Source organism: Pelophylax lessonae, assembly GCF_965119305.1.
Source record: "Pelophylax lessonae genome assembly, chromosome: 12".
NCBI classification, from domain to species: Eukaryota; Metazoa; Chordata; class Amphibia; order Anura; family Ranidae; genus Pelophylax; species Pelophylax lessonae.
Window position 1 is genome coordinate 61,338,034 of NC_138779.1, and position 19,419 is coordinate 61,357,452.

The following is a 19,419-nucleotide window of genomic DNA, read 5'->3' on the forward strand; positions in this document are numbered from 1 at the left end:
AATAGAGGAGTACCTCCACTCTGGGCCACAAGTTCATACCCTGTTGTGGAACAGGATATCTTATTGTAGTAACACAGTGGAATATAAGCAGGTAGTCCATGTCTCCTGTGTGTAGGCAGATAAAAATGTCACGGGGGCATCCTTTATAGAATGGGTGAAGTTTTCGGGCAAGGAAGTCTGCCTGGTGCCGCAGGGTTAGTGATGAGCTGAGGGGTCTTGGTGTGCTCTCTGTTTCAGGGGAAGGGCTGTGGAGAACTTTGCACATAATTTACAATTAGTGGAGATATGGACATAAAGGATAAGTTCACCTTTAAAAAAATAAAATAAAATAAATGCACATCTTTTTGCAAGTATAAAATTGTGAATTTAATTTTTCTTTTTTTTTTAATATGAGCCTGCAAAGCATTGCACTCACGATCAGCAGATCGCTAGTGCAATGCAGGACTCCTGCAGACTGTCTTTGTAAGCTGTGTGCCTGTACCTCATACAAGCAGGCAGTTTTACACTGATGGGAAGACTCAATGAGCTAACAGGGCGCTCAGCAGCAACCCGTTACTGCATTGAGAACTACAAGCCGACAGCCGCAAAGGATATCAGTAGTTGTAGTATTCCCATTCACAGAACTCTGAATGAATGATGCAGTTGTGACATTGAGATCAGGGAGAAAATCCCCGGCTCACTGTCACTACAGGTAGCGGATTGGGGAGACGCTGCAGCAGTGGGAACATGTTACATGTTCCACTATAAAAATGGGTGGAACATCTAACATGTTTCCAAAGCAGAACTTATCCTTTAAATCTGGTTGTGAGTACCACCTTGTTCTTTCATGGTTTTGTAAGATGCCATGATGTAGCAGACTTATATGTTCACTATCATTAAGTTGTTATCATTATTATGGATTGTCTGCTAATGACTAAATAGGAAAGAAACCACTTTTGCAACAAGAAGTCTCTGTGTGGTATTATAATGGGAGTAATGAAGAACCCTTGAACCCCACTTAGGGAAAGGGAGCCTTGACTGCTGGAAGCATGGCGTCACTGTGGGTGTGAACCTAATAGAGAAGTTAGGGAGCTCCCTTAGGAATGACTAAAAGGACCTGAGGTGACTGGGTGGAGCTTGAACTCTGGAAAAAGGCTATGCTGGGGCACATCCAGCTGCTCTGAGGAGATTCAGCTGTCCACCCTCCTTCCCGTTGTGATGTTTTGTCACAGCTTTATTGGCAGTTTTGACCTTGCCAGCAATTGATGTTGCTTTATGGGCTATGCCCTCAAGTTAAATTCTGGGGTCAGTTTAATGCCTGTCTGGCACTGATGGTAAGGAGAGGCCTCTTAGATTTTGTGAGTTTATGTTTTATGGGTGCTCACAGTATAACCGTGACTGGCATTGTTGTTTGGTACATTTGAAAAGTTGTTACGTTTGCAAAGTTCAATAAAGCTGTGGCTTTGCCCCATTTCCAACTCAATCAGCTTCCCTGTGTTTTGAGGGGGCAAGGTATTGGTTTATTAGTTGGTCAAAAATGAGCCTATGCTTCTCAGCAGGCAGGTGTTTAAAAGTTTAACCACTTGCCGACCGCCGCACGCCGATCTACGTCGGCGGTCAGCCCCTCACAGGCAAAGTGACGTAGGGCTACGTCACTAGCTTGTGAGGGTCTAGGGAGCGAGCGCACACCGCCTGAGGCGCGCTCCCGCTCCCGCGTGGTCACGGACCCCCCCGCGCGTGTGACCGGCGGACCCGATGTCCGCCGGCCACTCTGCGATCGGCGGGGGAGAGGGAGAAAGTCAGGCAGCTTGTGTAAACAAGCTGCCTGTCATTCTCCCCTCTGTATGAGAGCTGATCATATGGATCTACTATGTAGATCCGTTGATCACTCTGCATACAGCTGAAGCCACAGCCAATCACAGTAAGAATCACGCCCCTAGGGACACACACAGCCCCTCCCTCTCAAATAAAGTTAACCCCTTCACTACCAGTGTATTTTTACAGTAACAGTGCATATATATAGCACTGATTACTGTAGAAATGTCACTGGTAACCCCAAAAGTGTCAAAAATGTCAGTCAAGGGTCCGATCTGTCCGCCCCAATGTCGCAGTACCGCAAAAAAAATCGCAGATCGCCGCCATTACGCGTTAAAAAAAAAAACACCAAAAATGACAAAAATCTTTCCCTTTGTTAGTAAACGCAATAACTTTTGCGCAAACCAATCAAAATACGCTTTTTGCGATTTTTTTTACCAAACATAGGTAGAATAAAACAAATTGGCCGAAAATGTTAAAAAATTGTGATTTTTACATTTTTTTGGGGGGTAATTTCATATAAAAAAAAAGGGAAAAATATTGCTATTTTTGCAAAATTGATGCTCTTTTTTTGTTTATAGCGCGTGATCAAAAAATCGCACAGGTGATCAAATACCACCAAAAGAAAGCTCTGTTTGTGGGAAAAAAAGGACGCCAAATTCGTTTAGGTACAGCGTCGCACGACCACGCAATTGTCCGTTAAAGTCACGCAGTGCCGAATCGCAAAATAGCCCCTGGTCGTTTAGCAGCCAAATCCTCCGGGGCTTAAGTGGTTAAAAGCTGAAGGAAGAGTTGGTGGACTACAAGGGTGCTCTTAAGCGCCCTCACAATCCATTTGCTACAGTGACCGGCGAGACTTGTAATTTCTTCATTCACAGATTCCGGAAAAAGAACCCCTTCCCACTGTCACAGGGGAAGGGATGAGGGGGGTGAGTGGGGCACTAGTTGGAACATGTTACCTGTTACACCCTAAACATGTTCTAAAGGTGAGCCTATCCTTTAAAATGGCATGAAAGAGAGCAATACAGACAAACCCTTAGAAGTTACATTTTCACTTTAAAAACAGAGTCTAAATGACACAGTTTTATACATTTTCAGATACAGAAAAAAACATCATTGTTTATTGATTCATTATGTTACATGATAGAACATTCTTAAATAAGCGCATGAAAACATTCAGGAAAATACATTAAAGCAAATGAAAAAAGCATACAATATCTGGAACAATATGTGTTTCCAAGCAATCTAACACAGAGTTTACAGGTTCTTCTAAGGCCTCATGCATACAGGGAGTAAAAATGGCCACTTTTTCAGGCATTTGACTTTATTTTTTCAGCCTGTGTGGCTATGCACCCATAGGCGTTAACAGCCATATTAGCCACTTGCCGACCGCCCGCCACAGATATACTGTGGCAGGCTGTCTTGACTGCGTGAACCGCCGTACCTGTAGGAAGCAGGGAAGCCGATCCATGGGAGCGGGGGCTATGATTGCCACCGGGCACCTGCGATCGCTCCCCGCTGAGAGAGAACGACGGTCTGCAGTTGTAAACACAGCTGACCGTTGTTCTCTCTGGAATGAACACAGGGCGCCTGTGATCCTCCTATTTAGGATTACAGGTCTCTGTGTTGATTCCACAAGTGCCTCCCCCATACAGTTAGAAAACACTCCCCTAGGCTCACACTTAACCCTTTGATCACCTCTGGTTTAACCCCTTCCCTGCCAGTGTCATTAATACAGTAACAGTGCATATTTTTTTTTTGGGGGGGGGGGGAGTGTTATATAGCAGAAAGTGAAAAATATTGTTTTTTTTTTTTTACAGAATTGTTGCTCTTTTTTTGTTTATAGCGCTAAAAAATTAAAATTACACAGGTAATCAAATACCACCAAAAGAAAGCCCTATTTGTGGGAAAAAAAGGACATCAATTTTATTCAGGTACAGCGTTGCACGACCGCGTAATTGTCAATTAAAGTAACACAGTACCGAATCGCAAAAATTGGCCTGGTCATTAAGGGGCAAAACCTTCTGGTCCAGAAGTGGTTAGAAGAGGAATGTTTAGAGACTTAAAAAAATATAAACAAATATTCAAACACCAACAGAGAACATTGCCCATGGAACTTTTAATGAGACACAATCCACAAAATAAAAACACAAAAATGTATTTTCTCTATTGTTCATTGACAGACGCAGCTTCATATCTTCTTAACCATTGGGTTATGCTCCTCCCATCAGGAACAGGACACTAGGCAGGAAAAAGCTTTCACCACGCCTATGGGGGCTGTCCCTGCAGGCATAACCCCTTACACTCTGCTACAGCCCTCAGTTTGTTTCTGCCTAGTTTAGGAGCAGGACCTAGTTCCCTGCTGGGACTTCGATCTTAGCTGTTATTTTTTGGGAATCTTTTTTTTACTTTATTCTTTAAGTAGAGTTTCTGGAGCACTACAAACAACAGCCGGCTCGGTTTCAGACTGGATATTCTAGATCCTTAAGGTCTCCCAGCCTGGCCAGCAAGTGTGAGCAGGTTATAGTCCAGCTCTAGGCCTCGCCACGACGGAGCCCTGATGGACGGGGAGGAGCTTGCGAGTGGACCGTCTAGCTGAGAAGTGAATGACCTGGAACGCCCTGAGTCACAGCGTACCCCTTGGCTGGCAGCACCCCCATCCCAGGTGGGAGGTAGTCTGTTCAGAGTGGCACCCACCTGATTCCATGGTACGGTGAGTAAGTGTCCCCTCAATTCTCTGGTGGTCTCGGGTGGACATGGGCAACCTACATGGAATAGTCGGACCCTTGGTTATCCCTCGTTTCTCCTGGCCTCTCAGGTATACCAAGCCCCCCCTCAGCTGTTCCCCCCTCCCACTATAGGTTCCTACCTTTGGGGGGCTGTTATATTCCAGCCGCTGCAGTGATTCTGCAGGGGGGGGGGCATTTTTCTGGTTGGGTCCCCTCCTGAGGACCATCTTAAGCCTTTGTCAGTGACCCCCCTGGGGACCGCTGGGTGCGCTGAAGGGGGCCGCCATTTTGCTGTAGACTTACCCTGCATTAATGTCAGAATCCATCATTGTAATGTATGGGCAGCCATTTTCTAAATCTTCCCCATAGGAATGCATGGGGGCGGCCATTTTCTTGTTGTCCACGGTGCTGGAGAGCAAAGGAATCAGACACTCTAGGCATGACCCAGGTGCTTTCACTTCCTGTGTCAGATCGTTTCTCTCTGCTGTACAGATTGTTCCTTCAAGCCTCCTGATCAGTTTGGTAACGTTTTTTGGGGTCTTCTGTGGGTTTCCTCACACACACTGCTAACAGAGTTAGGCTGGGACTTGCAGTACCGCTGTAGCAGCCGTGTGATCGTGTTTTTTGCAACTTTTTTAAAGCTACACTATATCTTTTTAAATTTAGTGAACATGGAGTCCCAGGACAAAATTTCACCTACAGATCCCCTCAGTGCAGCTGCGGAACCTTCTGAGTCGCAGCCCATGTCAGCTCTTACAGCAGTTTTGGAAAGCCTAGTGTCAAAGTGGATTTAGTGTTAAAAAGTAACACTAGCCATAAGCGCCTTTTGCCTTCACCCTCCTCTGTTGTATATTCAGATTCAGAGACAGTTGTGGCCGCTGCAGATGCACCCCACCCTGGTAGCTCTGTGTCATCGCATTCTGATGGCCAAGTGGACCTGTTTTCGTCAGCCGATGCACGGGAAAGCACTTTGGTGGAGAAACTTTAAAAATGGCAGATGAGTCTACAGTGTCAGGAACACAGGTGTCTTTTGGCACCCAAAAAATCCCAGAAATCTGGTAAAGTGTTCCCCTGTCAGGAACTGTCAGGAGCTTTTTGACAATATTGTCAATGAACAGTGGTGGCGCATTAAGCACATGTTAGTGGTGTCCAAGCGTCTTAAACGCTGTTATCCCTTTGCGGATAAGGTTTACACTCGGTGAACCATCCAGTTTCCAGACTGAATAAGTCTACTGTGATCCCGGTGGAAGAATCCCCGGCCTTTACGGACCCCGTTGATAGACAGATTGAGTCTCTGTCCCGCCATTTACATGTGATAGCGGGCTCAATATTGAAACCAATTTTTGTAACTACCTTGGTGTTGCAGACCATCACTGAATGGGTGATGTTGCTAAAGGGGTCTTGGAAATGGAACAACTCTCCCTGGGGCTGATTGAGCTCTTGGATCAAATGGCGCAAGCTCTTCTGTATATATGCAATGCGTCACTGGATGCGGCTTCACTGGTAGCCAGAGTGTCCGTAGTGGGTGATTTCTATTACACGCATTGTGTGGCTAAAAAGCTGGTTGGTAGACCAGGCTTCCAAAAAGGCTCTTTCTGACCTTCCCTTTATGGGGGAGAGGTTGTTTGGATCCTCCCTGGATGAGTTTATCAAAGGCCTTATAGGCAGGAACAGTACTCTTCTCCCTCAATCCTCTAAGGGCAAGGCACCACGTGCTAGACGGGGGCCTTCTTTTAATGCTCATAAGCGGCTTTTTTGTACCTCCGGGTCGCAAGAAAAAGGAAAGCCATTCAGGTCTTCTGGGAGTCCCAAGAAGACGTGGTCAGGCAAATGGAAGACAGGCCAATCTGGATCTGCAGAAGGGGCGCCCTTACCCGATTCTGAGGTGGGGGGATGTATTCGCTTCTTACTGAAACCATAGACTTCCTTGTTTCAGGACAAATGTGTTCACAAACTGAGCCGATCGGGGTACAAGATTGAATTTCCGGTCTCGACTGTCGGACAGGTTCTTCCCGTCCAATCTGCGTCTATCTCCAGACCATTTAAGGGATCTCCGAGAGGCCGTACAAGATCTGCTGTCACAGAGGGTGATTGTGCCTGTTCCCTCTCAGGAACGTTTTCAAGGGTTTTATTCAAACCTGTTTACTGTGCTCAGGAAGGAAGGCAAGGTGCGTCCAATCCTGGACCTCAAGGCTTTGAACCGCTTTGTGCGGGTATAGAGGTTTCGAATGGAGTCCGCTCGCACCGTAGTGGCGTCCCTACACCAGGGAGACTTTATGGCCTCCATAGATATCAATGACGCATATCTACACATCCCTATCTATGCTGGACATCAGTGGTTTCTCCACTTCGCTATAGGAGAGGAGCATTATCAATTTGTGGTGCTACCCTTTGGTGCTGTCTCCAGTGTTGGCATTAATGTGCCAACAGGGGATTTCGGTACTGGGGTACCTGGATGATCTCCTATTGAGGGCAGACTCTCACTCAGCCCTGTTGGGCGATTTGACTGTCTCTGTCCAAACACTGCAAGAGTTCGATTGGAACATAAATTTAAAAAAATCTGCCCTGATACCTTCATTGAGACTGGATTATCTGGGCCTGACTCTGGACTCCGCTTTGGCGAGGATCTTTCTTCCCCCGGACAAGTTGCAAAAATTGCATTGCGCAATCTGGTTGCTGTTAGAAAACAATCTATCCTCTCTACGAACTTGCATGCGAGCCTTGGGTCTGATGGTATCAACCTTCCAGGCAGTTCCTTTTGCTCAGTTCCACACGAGACCCTTACAAAAGGAGATTCTCATGAAATGGATACTTTGATTTGGTTGAGTCGCAACACAAAGTCTGCTCTTCTGTGGTCGCTTCAATCGTCAGCAATTCGCCAAGGCAAGTCCTTCCTGCCGTTGCATTGGACAGTGGTTACCACCGATGCCAGCCTGTCAGGCTGGGGAGGGGTGCTGGGGAAACTCTGCACCCAGGGGTCCTGGACGGTGGAAAATATCTTGGAACCCAGAGCGATAAAGTTTTGCTTGAGTCATTGTATATCTCGTCTGCAAGGTTGCCCGGTCGGGATTCAATCAGACAATGCCACGGCCGTGGCGAACATCAATCATCAAGGGGGCAGCAAGAGTGTCTTGGCAGCCCGGGAGGAGGCCGAGATTCTGGATTGCGCGGAGAAGTTATAAGTATATCATTTTATTTTTATTTATTTTAATTTAATTTTTATTTAATTTTTTTAATTTTAATTTAATTTAATTTTTCATTCTAAGTTCATTTTTATTTCATTTTTATTTTTTATTTTAATGTTATTTTAATTTTATTTTATTTTTTATTTTTATAAAAAAATATTGGATTTCCTCTCACTTTTTGAGCCAATGGTCACCGGAACAAATAGAGTGGTGAACCTCCTAAGCAGTGCCATGAACGGCAATAAAACCTCACTTGATTGTACCATAGGGGTGCCACTTTTTCTTCACGCCAAACCCAGGCACCTTAGTGGCGCACAGCAATTTTTTGTATTTTTGTTTAGTATACACCAGTCATGTCCAAAGTCCGGCCCGCGGGCCAGTTGCAGCCCGTCCTTTAGTTTTACACGGCCCCCTAAGCTGTATAAGGATTGTAGTGCCTACCGCCGCTGCCGCCGTTCTGCATTGTTCTTGAGAAAAGGGTGGACCCGGGGCACAGAGCAGTGTGCCCTGAGCCCAACCATTGTGTGACAATAGCGAATGAATATTTGCTATTGTCACACGGATCCACCTTTTTATCCTCCTCCTGGCCAATCAGGAAGCGGGTCCGAGACCCGTTTCCTGATTGGCCAAAAGGCGAACAATTGCCATTGGCCAAGGAGGAGAAGGAGGACTCGGGAGACGCGGAGAATTGAGGAGAAGCCGCCGCTGCATCAGGTAAGTGCACGCTGGACTCTCTGCATGCTGTGCTAACTCTGCATTTAACAGGGCACACTATGGTCACTCTACATTTAAGGGGGCATGCTGTGGGCACTCTATATTTAAGGGGGCATGCTGTGGGCACTCTACATTTAAGGGGGAACGCTGTGGGCACTCTACATTGAAAGGGGGCACGCTGAGGGCACTCTTCTTTGAAAGGGGGCACGCTGTGGTTAGTCTGCATTGAAAGGGGGCACGCTGTGGTTAGTCTGCATTGAAAGGGGTCACGCTGTGGGCACTCTGCATTTAAGGGGGCACGCTGTGGGCACTCTGCATTTAAGGGGGCACGCTGTGGGCACTCTGCATTGAAAGGGGGCACACTGTGGTCACTCTGCATTGAAAGGGGGCACGCTGTGGTCACTCTGCATTGAAAGGGGGCATGCTGTTGTCACTCTGCATTGAAAGGGGGCCCGCTGTGGTCATTCTTCATTGAAAGGGGGCACGCTGTGGTCACTCTGCATTGAAAGGGGGCACGCTGTGGGCACTCTGCATTTAAGGGGGCACGCTGTGGGCACTCTGCATTGAAAGGGGGCACGCTGTGGTCACTCTGGCGAGGGCGTGTTTAGGGGAGGAGCAGGGTAGGGTTTGGGTGGGGCAACAAGTGGCGAGTAACTCTTAAGGCCTGGCTAGTAGCTCATGACTTGAAATTTTGAGCCCTGTATATATATATATATGTGTGTGTGTGTGTGTGTGTGTGTGTGTGTGTGTGTGTGTGTGTGTGTGTGTGTATGTATGTATATGTGTGTGTGTGTGTTTAATTTTAATGGTTCAAATGTCAGGCAAAATGGTCGGCCCTCACGCATGTTCACTTCATCAAATCTGGCCCTCTTTGAAAAAAGTTTGGACACCACTGGTATACACTATACAATAACAGGCCGGGTACACCTTTGGGTGCTCTAAAGAGAATAGTAATGTGCTGTGCATAGTGTCCCTTCACCCTCCTGTCAGGCCCTATTCTGAGCCACATTCCTGTCTGAATATTGTGTCTGGGTTTTAAGGGGACTGAAACATGGACACATGAGTCAAACCCTGGACTGTCCTGGTGAATCCTGGACAGGTGGAAACCCTATTGTACCACCAGCTGTAATGTCTACCAGTTAACTCAGAGAGCATGACTGATATATGTTCCTGTAGCGAGTCTCAATGTCAGAACTTAGCTCATCATTGTGGCGGTATGGGGTCTGTGTTCAGCAATGAGGTGTGTTTCGGTGACAGCCTCCACCCACAATGGTTACTGGAAATACATGCAAAAAAGCAAATATTGAGCAGAGTTTCTCTGTTTATTACAGCATCTTTCAATCACTGGCAAGGAAAAGGAAGAAATTTGTTTTTTTTTTCTGGTGGAAGTATTACAACTGCTTTAAAGAAAAAAAAAAAAACATATTCAATTACCTAAAGGTTGAGGATATTACATTCATTTTTTAGAAAATTGGCTCAGAATGAAGCGAAAATAAAAAAAAGATTGCTATAGATACTTAATGAAATTCTAAGTAAGCAAACTCTAAGAAATATAAATATAATTTAAAAAACCCTCAAAGTCAATGTAGGAAATATACTTGTAGAAGCTAAAGCTGAAATCATTCATTTTTCTCATCTGTCTTCACAAAGGAGTCTCTGATGACAGATAAATAGACAGATAATATGACCCCGTTCACATGGAAAAGATGAAGTTTATGCATACAGAAAATTAAGATAGATAAAGCATGTGGCCCACATGGCGTCCATTGCTGCTTGCTACCGGAAATAAGCTAAGTAACTAAAAAAAAACACAAACACGTTTATTTAATAAGGGGTGGTTTTTACTTCTTAGTGCAAATTGTTACTTCAGAACCAATTACAATTCACATTGCAAAGACCAGAGGAATTATGATTAGTTGAAAAGAAAGGCCCGGAGTCAAATAAACAAAACAATAGATGAAGGGTCGGCATGACAAGGGTTAAAGGGGCTGGGACATAGGAAAGGTTAAAGAAAGTTAAGGGTTTGATATAGTAGGTAAAGCAAATTAATTGGATTGGGGGAAAGTTTGGGAGGAAGGATTGAGCTAACAGAGGGGGTGGTCTTCAGTTTGAGGACAGACAGCAAGGAGCAGCTTCCCACCCTCCCGCCCTAGATTTGGTGGTTGATATGCCGTGTGGGGTATATGAAGTGATGAGAAGCCGGGTATGGTGTTTGGTGGGGTGCAAGGTCCTTTTAGGTTAATATGGGCTCAAAAGGTATGGTGTAGGGACCCGTCTGAGGTACGGATCCCTGGTGGTGGGATGTGTATCTGCAAGTTGTCTCTGAGCCGGTGGTTTTGCAGCTGGAGGCCTGAGAAGTGGCACCCAGGTACTGTCCTTTGGTTTTGATGCCTATTAGGACCTTGTGGCTCCATTTTCTTTATGCACTATGTATTCATGTTGTTATTTATCTTTATTATTTGTGATTTATGTTTTGGTTAATAAAAGGCTGCTATAGCCAATTAACTCCAATCTGTTGTATGTGGTTGTATTCTAATGAATGGGGGTATTGGTATAGCAGAATTTCACAAGCCATATTTAAATACCTTAGTCATGAATTCATGCATTTACATAAAACTTAGTATTAGCTGTTTCACCTGACAAAGGATTTGAATACATGGTTATCCCGCTCTACCATACACCACAGCCCTATATAACTCTACCATACACCACAGCCCTATATAACTCTGCCATACACCACAGCCCTATATAACTCTGCCATACACCACAGCCCTATATAACAGGGAAGGGAACATGGTCATTCCTTGCTGCAGTTTTGCTTTTACTTATGTAGCACTACTCCCAAGGGAGCTGCTGGTTACGGGTTCCAGTGAATCAGTCCAGTTTCTTTTGTTTTTATGTTTTATTAGGAACTTGGATAGGGGAAGGGATGAGTGGGATACTCCAACTGAATAGAACTATGCACAATAGGCAGGGACGCCTTGAATAAATGCTGGTTAATGCTGAGTAACGCTGAAATTGAGCTAGTCATGGCTAGGCCGATGGTTTCAGTCTGTCACGAGCTGTGACGCAGAACTGATGGAATTCTCTGGGGTAATCTGTACTCTGAAGCAATCAGACTGTACTGCTGAACAACTTCAGGGCCCTTCCTGGCACCCCCTTTGTTCCTAATCTTCAGGGTTCACTATGCGTCACTCCCTTTACTGTAACACTCTGAGTTAGCTGGCTCCTTGATCCCCTGACTTCTCTGGAGTGGTCCCCTCTCTTAGGCAGACCCCTAGGCAGATCCTTTAGTACTCCCGATACTGTTTTTCCCAAAGTCCTCTGCCCAACAGTTCCACTAGTCAGCACACTGGATCCTCTGCAGCCCAGCTCCACTCCTGGTCCCTAGGCCGACCGCCTGGACCACCTTCCTCACTCTGCAGGAGGAGAGACAGCCGTCCACCTCCTCCTGGGACTTTGCTCCCGCCAAAAGACACCCTGCCTCATGTACTCCCCACTTTTATCACCAATCCCATGATGCACTTCTTCAGGTGCCAACCCACTGGGACTGTTACAAAAGCTTGTGCATCATTGGCTGTTTCCTCCCCTGTCCAACAGGAATCCCCATTGGTTACAGTGGGGACACTCCCTCAGACCACATGAATACACACTGAGCACAGAGAGCAGACCTAACTGAAGATCAGGCTCCCCTGATAAGCAGCAGGAGTTTTATATGATTTTACCTAGCACCTGTCTAGCAGGGGGCTACACTTACAGTTCTCCTTCTCAACAGTGTTCCTAATCACTGGCCCACTAGGGCCAGTGTCGCTAGACCAGTGCAGTGTTGCAAACCTCCAGTATTTTTACTGGCAGCCAGTAAAAAAAAACAGGCATTTTCTTCTGCCATTAAATGCCAGTAAAAGAAAGGGGTTGACAGTTATAAATATGGGTGTCCCGCTTGACTTGGAACTGTGCATGTGTGGTTCTGGTTCAGAGCCGGCAGAGACCATCCAAGTGCCTGCTACAGTGTGTATGGGCGGTGACGGTGGGGGGCTGGTGGAGGTGCCTGAGCAGGTTGTGTGATGTCATGGTGTAAGAGAACCAATGGGAGCGACCGGAGCCTCATGTGCAGGTCTGCAGGGTGGGAGCAAGGCAAACGGGGAGCAGGACTGTCAGTGCTGTTAGGATTGGAGTGGACTGGGATCTCCTGGCATGGAGAAAGAATGTCACTATGACTCAGGAGGGGACATGTCGCGTCGGTGAGGTGTTATCATCATTTACGCTGCTGAACACTACTATCAGTGTCACTGTAAGAGTCAATTTTATGTGTGTCTGTTTATTCTAATGTGTGCTCCTGACCTGTCCCTGAGCTTCTTACTTACTATATTGAAAATAAAATAAGAAATATGTTTTTTGTCTTAATATCAATCTTAAATTACTCTGCTAATTGGATAATGTACCTGTTTGAAGTCTAAATACGGAAATTTGCACTTGTAATTTTGTAAGCTTTGGAAATGTCAGTAAAACCTTGGATGTGCCAGGAAATTTTGGTTGTCATGTCAGTAAATTTCAATCTAGTAGGTTGGCAACACTGAACCAGTGTGAGCTGGCAACAGTGTTCCTGATTGCCACCACACCAATCACAGTGTCACCAGACCAGTGTAAGCCAGCAACAGTGTTCCTAATCCCTGCCACACTGTTTCTAATGTCTAATGATTAGTGTAAAGTGTGTAGGTTTTTGTTTTATTTTTATTCTTTTTTTTTTTTTTTTTTTTTTGTTACGGCTACAAGTCCCCATGCCCAGCCTCCTATGTCTTCTGTTTGACAATAGCTTGCATTTTTGTATGGTTCAGGTTTGCTGCTACTATGGGTTTGAGGGGACTACCTTGGGTTTGAGATTTGTGATCCTGATGAATTCATGTGCAGATTGACCCAAGATCAATTTTTAAAACTATATTTCCTTAAAACTGAGGCCAGAAGACTTTGAAGAGCCAATAAGGGGGCTTTTGGTTAACCACTTTAATGTAGGGCACTGTTACCCCCTTAGTGCCCAGGCCAATTTTCAGCTTCACCTCTGTCGCACTTTGAATGACAACTGTGTGGTCATGCAACGCTGTACTTTTTTGAGACAGATAGAGCTTTCTTTTGGTAGTATTTAATCACCACTGGGTTTTTTATTTTTTCCTAAACAAAGGAAAAAAGACCAAAAATGTTGAAAAATGATGTCGTTTTTGTTATAAAAGTTTGTAAATAAGTACATTTTCTCCTTCACTGACAAGCACTGATGAGACTGCACTGATTGGCACTGATGAGATGGCACTGAGGAGGTGGCACTTATATGCAGCACTGATAGGTGGCTCTGATAAGCAACACTGATAGGCACTGATAGGTGGCACTGATGTGCACTGATGGGCAGCACTGATGGGCAATGATGGCCGGCACTTTAGGTGGTACTGATAGGCAGCACTGATGAGGAGGCATTGACAGTCATTACTGATGGGCAGTGATTGGCATTGCTGATGGACACTTATTGGCATTACTGGTGGGCACTGATTGGCATCATTGGTGGGCACCACTTTCACTTTTGGGCATCAGAGATGGGATCACTGATTGTCAGTGCAGACCCCCACCCCCACCCCCCCTCTTCAGGAGAGCCACTTATCGGCTCTCCTCTATTCACTCAGCAGTGATAACTGGCACTTCTTCGTTACGCTGTGTTTAGATGTGACTGGACACAGCTAATCACATAGTGAAGAGCCTATGTCATAGGCTTTTTACCGTGATCGGAGATGCGGTGTGTCGGAGCGGCACACCACACTACAGATCGCCACACTAGTGGGGAATCCTGAAGGACGTCATATAACACCCCATGAGAAAACTGATCCACCGCCCGTCCATCATTTTGCTATAGGCCAGGCGGGAAGGAGTTAGGCCAGCTCCTCATTATAAAAGTAAGGTAGGGGCACAGAGCAGTCACAGTGTCAGTGAATTAGAAGCTGATGTAGGGAAAGCATAGGAAAGCTGAACAATTTCAGAGGGAAAGATTAGGAACAGTTAGGCAACTTGCTAAATAAATGATAGTTCCTTGGGCAATCAACCCCCTTACTGTTCATAGTATTTGGGGCTTCTTTGTTTTTCTTTTTCAATTCAATATACAGTATATACAGTATCTCACAGCTTTTTAACTGCCAGTATCTCTAAAGTTTTTTAGGCTCTGGATAATTTTATTGTACATTGTCTCACAAAAGTGAGTACACCCAACACATTTTTGTAAATATTTTATTGTATCTTTTTCATGTGACAACACTGAAGAAATTACACTTTGCTACAATGTAAAGTAGTGAGTGTACAGCTTGTATAACAATGTACATTTGCTGTCCCCTCAAAATAACTCAACACACAGCCATTATTGTCTAAACCGCTGGCAGCAAAAGTGAGTGCACCCCAGCTTGGGCCCAATTAGCCATTTTCCCTCCCCGGTGTCATGTGACTTCTCTTGTTAGCATTGCAAGGTCTCAGTTGTGAATGGGGAGCAGGTGTGTTAAATTCGGTGTTATTACTCTCACTCTCTCATACTAGTCACTGGAAGTTCAACATGGCACCTCATGGCAAAGAACTCTCTGATGATCTGAAAAAAAGAATTGTTGCTCTACATAAAGATGGCCTAGGCTATAAAAAGATTGCCAAGACCCTGAAACTGAGCTGCAGCAGGGTGGCCAAGACCATACATTGGTTTAACAGGACAGGTTCCACTCAGAACTGGCCTTGCCATGGTCAACTAAAGCAGTTGGGTGCACATACTCAGCGTCATATCCAGAGGTTGTCTTTGGGAAATAGAAATATGAGTGCTGCCAGCATTGCTGCAGAGGTTGAAAGGGTGGGGGATCAGCCTGTCAGTGCTCACGCCATACGCCGCACACTGCATCAAATTGGTCTGCATGGCTGTTGTCCCAGAAGGAAGCCTCTTCTAAAGGTGATGCACAACAAAAGCCTGCAAACAGTTTGCTCAAGACAAGCAGACTAAGAACATGGATTACTGGAACCATGTCCTGTGGTCTGATGAGACCAAGAAAAATGTATTTGGTTCAGATGGTGTCAAGCATGTGTATAACCCTCCTAGATAGGTGCTAGTTAGAGACAATAGTTTGCTCTGCCTGCTTAACAGTGGAGCAGCAGGTAAACCATAGTCTGCTCCATCTGCTTATCAGGGGAGCCTGACTGCTAGTTAGGCCTGTTACATGTGTCCATGTGTGATTCATCTGGCCTGAGGGAGTGTCCCCACTGTATCCAATAGGGGAGCCTGTTGGACAGTGGAGGAAACCCAGCCAGTGACACACAGGCTTTTGTAACTATCCCATTGGGTTGGCGCAAACAGTGGTGCATACTGGGATATGTTATAAAAGCCAAGGGCACATGTGACAGGATGTCTTTGGGCGGGAGGCCAGGTCCCAGGAGGAGGGGGACAGCTGTCTCTCCTCTTGTCTGTATGGAACGTGGTCACAGTCGGTCGGCCTAGTGAGCCAGAAGTGTGATGCTGAGCCAGGAGGTCCAGTGGATGCTGACGGATGGAGTTGAAGGCAGAGCAACCTTGGGAAAAACAGTGTCCGTGAGTACCGGGAAGCTTGCCAGGGGTCTGCCCAGGAAGGGGACCACTCCAGTGGAGAGTCAGTGGACAGGGGCTAGCACGTACAGCAAGTGAGAAAGGGGATGCCAAGTTAGGACCCTGAAGAGAAACTATTTTAGGATCATATTCATTATCTTCACTTCAGTGGCAAGGTGAAGCAGCGGCCTTGCCACACACACTACAGTCAGTTATCCTCAGAATTGTGCATAGTTCACAGTTGGAGTATCCCACTCATCCCTTCTCCCATCCCAGTTCTAAATACAACACAAAAAAAAAAAAAAACCCCGGGACTGTTCATTGTCTGAGCCAAGTGCCTAAAGCAATAAATTCTACAGACTACTGCTACGGGGAACCCAGAGGAATCTAGAAATTGCAATTCTCAGCAGCTCTCTAGGGGGCAGTGCTACACGTGTGTAGTGACAACCAAGCAATGAGTACAAATACAAGAGTGTCATGTCTACAGTCAAGCATGGTGGTGGGAGTGTCATGGTCTGGGGCTGCATGAGTGCTGCCGGCTCTAGGAAGTTACAGTGCATTGAGGGAACCATAAATGCCAACATCTACTGTGACATACTGAAGCAGTGCATGATCCCCTCCCTTCGGAGACTGTGTCGCAGGGCAGTATTCCAACATGATAACGACCCCAAACACACCTCCAAGACAACCACTGCCTTGCTAAAGAAACTAAGGGTAAAGGTGATGGACTGGCCAAACATATCTCCAGACCTACACTCTATTGAGCATCTGTGGGGCATCCTCAAACAGAAGGTGGAGTAGCGCAAGGTCTCTAACATCCAACAGCTCCGTGATGTTGAAGTGAAGGAGGACTCCAGTGACAACCTGTGATGCTCGGGTGAACTCCATGCCCAAGATTAAGGCAAAAAAAATGGTGGTCACACAAAATATTAACACTTTAGGCCCAATTTTTACAATATCATTTAGGGGTATACTCACTTTTGTTGCCTGCAGTTTAGACATTAATGGCTTTTGTGAGCTACTGTAGCTGCAGGTCAGACAGCAACCAACTTGTGCAGCTGCTGCATTTACAGTGGGTACGGAAAGTATTCAGACCCCCTTAAATGTTTCACTCTTTGTTATATTGCAGCCATTTGCTAAAATCATTTAGGTTCATTCTTCTTCCTCATGAATGTACACATAGCACCCCATACTGACAGAAAAACACAGAATTGTTGACATTGTTGCAGATTTATTAAAAAAGAAAAACTGAAATATCACATGGTCCTAAGTATTCAGACCCTTTGCTCAGTATTTAGTAGAAGCCCCCTTTTGATCTAATACAGCCAGGAGTCTTTTTGGGAAAGATGCAACAAGTCTTTCACACCTGGATTTGGGGATCCTCTGCCATTCCTCCTTGCAGATCCTCTCCAGTTCTGTCAGGTTGGATGGTAAACGTTGGTGGACAGCCATTTTTAGGTCTCTCCAGAGATGCTCAATTGGGTTTAAGTCAGGGCTCTGGCTGGGCCATTCAAGAACAGTCACAGAGTTGTTGTGAAGCCACTCCTTCATTATTTTAGCCGTGTTCTTAGGGTCATTGTCTTGTTGGAAGGTAAACCTTCGGCCCAGTCTGAGGTCCAGAGCACTCTGGAGAAGGTTTTTGTCCAGGATATCCCTGTACTTGGCCGCATTCATCTTTCCCTCGATTGCAACCAGTCGTCCTGTCCCTGCAGCTGAAAAACACCCCCACAGCATGATGCTGCCACCACCATGCTTTACTGTTGGGACTGTATTGGACAGGTGATGAGCATTGCCTGGTTTTCTCCACACATACCGCTTAGAATTAAGGCCAAAAAGTTCTATTTTGGTCTCATCAGACCAGAGAATCTTATTTCTCACCATCTTGGAGTCCTTCAGGTGTTTTTTAGCAAACTCCATGCGGGCTTTCATGTGTCTTACACTGAGGAGAGGCTTCCGTCGGGCCACTCTGCCATAAAGCCCCGACTGGTGGAGGACTGCAGTGATGGTTGACTTTCTACAACTTTCTCCCATCTCCTGACTGCATCTCTGGAGCTCAGCCACAGTGATCTTTGGGTTCTTCTTTACCTCTCTCACCAAGGCTCTTCTCCCCCGATAGCTCAGTTTGGCCAGACAGCCAGCTCTAGGAAGGGTTCTGGTCGTCCCAAACGTCTTCCATTTGAGGATTATGGAGGCCACTGTGCTCTTAGGAACCTTAAGTGCAGCAGAAATATTTTTGTAACCTTGGCCAGATCTGTGCCTTGCCACAATTCTGTCTCTGAGCTCTTCAGGCAGTTCCTTTGACCTCATGATTCTCATTTGCTCTGACATGCATTGTGATCTGGAAGGTCTTATATAGACAGGTGTGTGGCTTTCCTAATCAAGTCCAATCAGTATAATCAAACACAGCTGGACTCAAATGAAGGTGTAGAACCATCTCAAGGATGATCAGAAGAAATGGAAAGCACCTGAGTTAAATATATGAGTGTCACAGCAAAGGGTCTGAATACTTAGGACCATGTGATATTTCAGTTTTTCTTTTTTAATAAATCTGCAACAATGTCAACAATTCTGTGTTTTTCTGTCAGTATGGGGTGCTATGTGTACATTCATGAGGAAGAAGAATGAACTTAAATGATTTTAGCAAATGGCTGCAATATAACAAAGAGTGAAAAATTTAAGGGGGTCTGAATACTTTCCGTACCCACTGTATATAAGCCACTTGGTGCCAGTATCAGTGGCAAATGCGTGCAGGCCTGCGTATATATGCACACACCTGTGCACCGCAAGACGAGCAGCCCTGGGCTCGCGCATGAGCATTTGTGTGTCTCAGAGCTTTACTTGCACAATGGCCAGCGCGTCCCTGAAAGTGCACTTTGCAAATGCAGATGCAATAATTTCCCCCAGAACTTAGTGATTTTACTTTGTAAAGAATACTCAATAAGGTGCAAGGAAAATTTAAAGAAAAAATATTTTTTGCTCGCACAGATTTGGATGATGGAAAATAGCAGAGCTTTATCACATTTACTGAGTTCAGGGGAAAAAGAGTGCACAGTTTATTTGCCTTAAGTAAATCAAACTCTTAATATACTCTTTGCTTGTGCTGCACTGTTATCAGTTGGCAACCCCCCCCCCCCCCCCCCCCACCATGTATGAAGAAGAGGAGATGTGGAGGTGTTCTGTAGTCCTGTCCTAGAGTAGGAAAATTAATCTTCCAGGGACACAGTGTAGTGAGTGACAATTGTCCCTCTAGGACAGAAACTGTGTTATTCACAATAAATATCATTAGGTGAAAATAATGGAAAAAAGCCTAAAAAAAAAAAAAAAATGCAGTCAGCTCATCTAAGGACTGGTAAGCTGCTATGTATTAGATTTTAGTTTTTGGGTTTCGTTACACTTTAATGTTTAATATGGATTG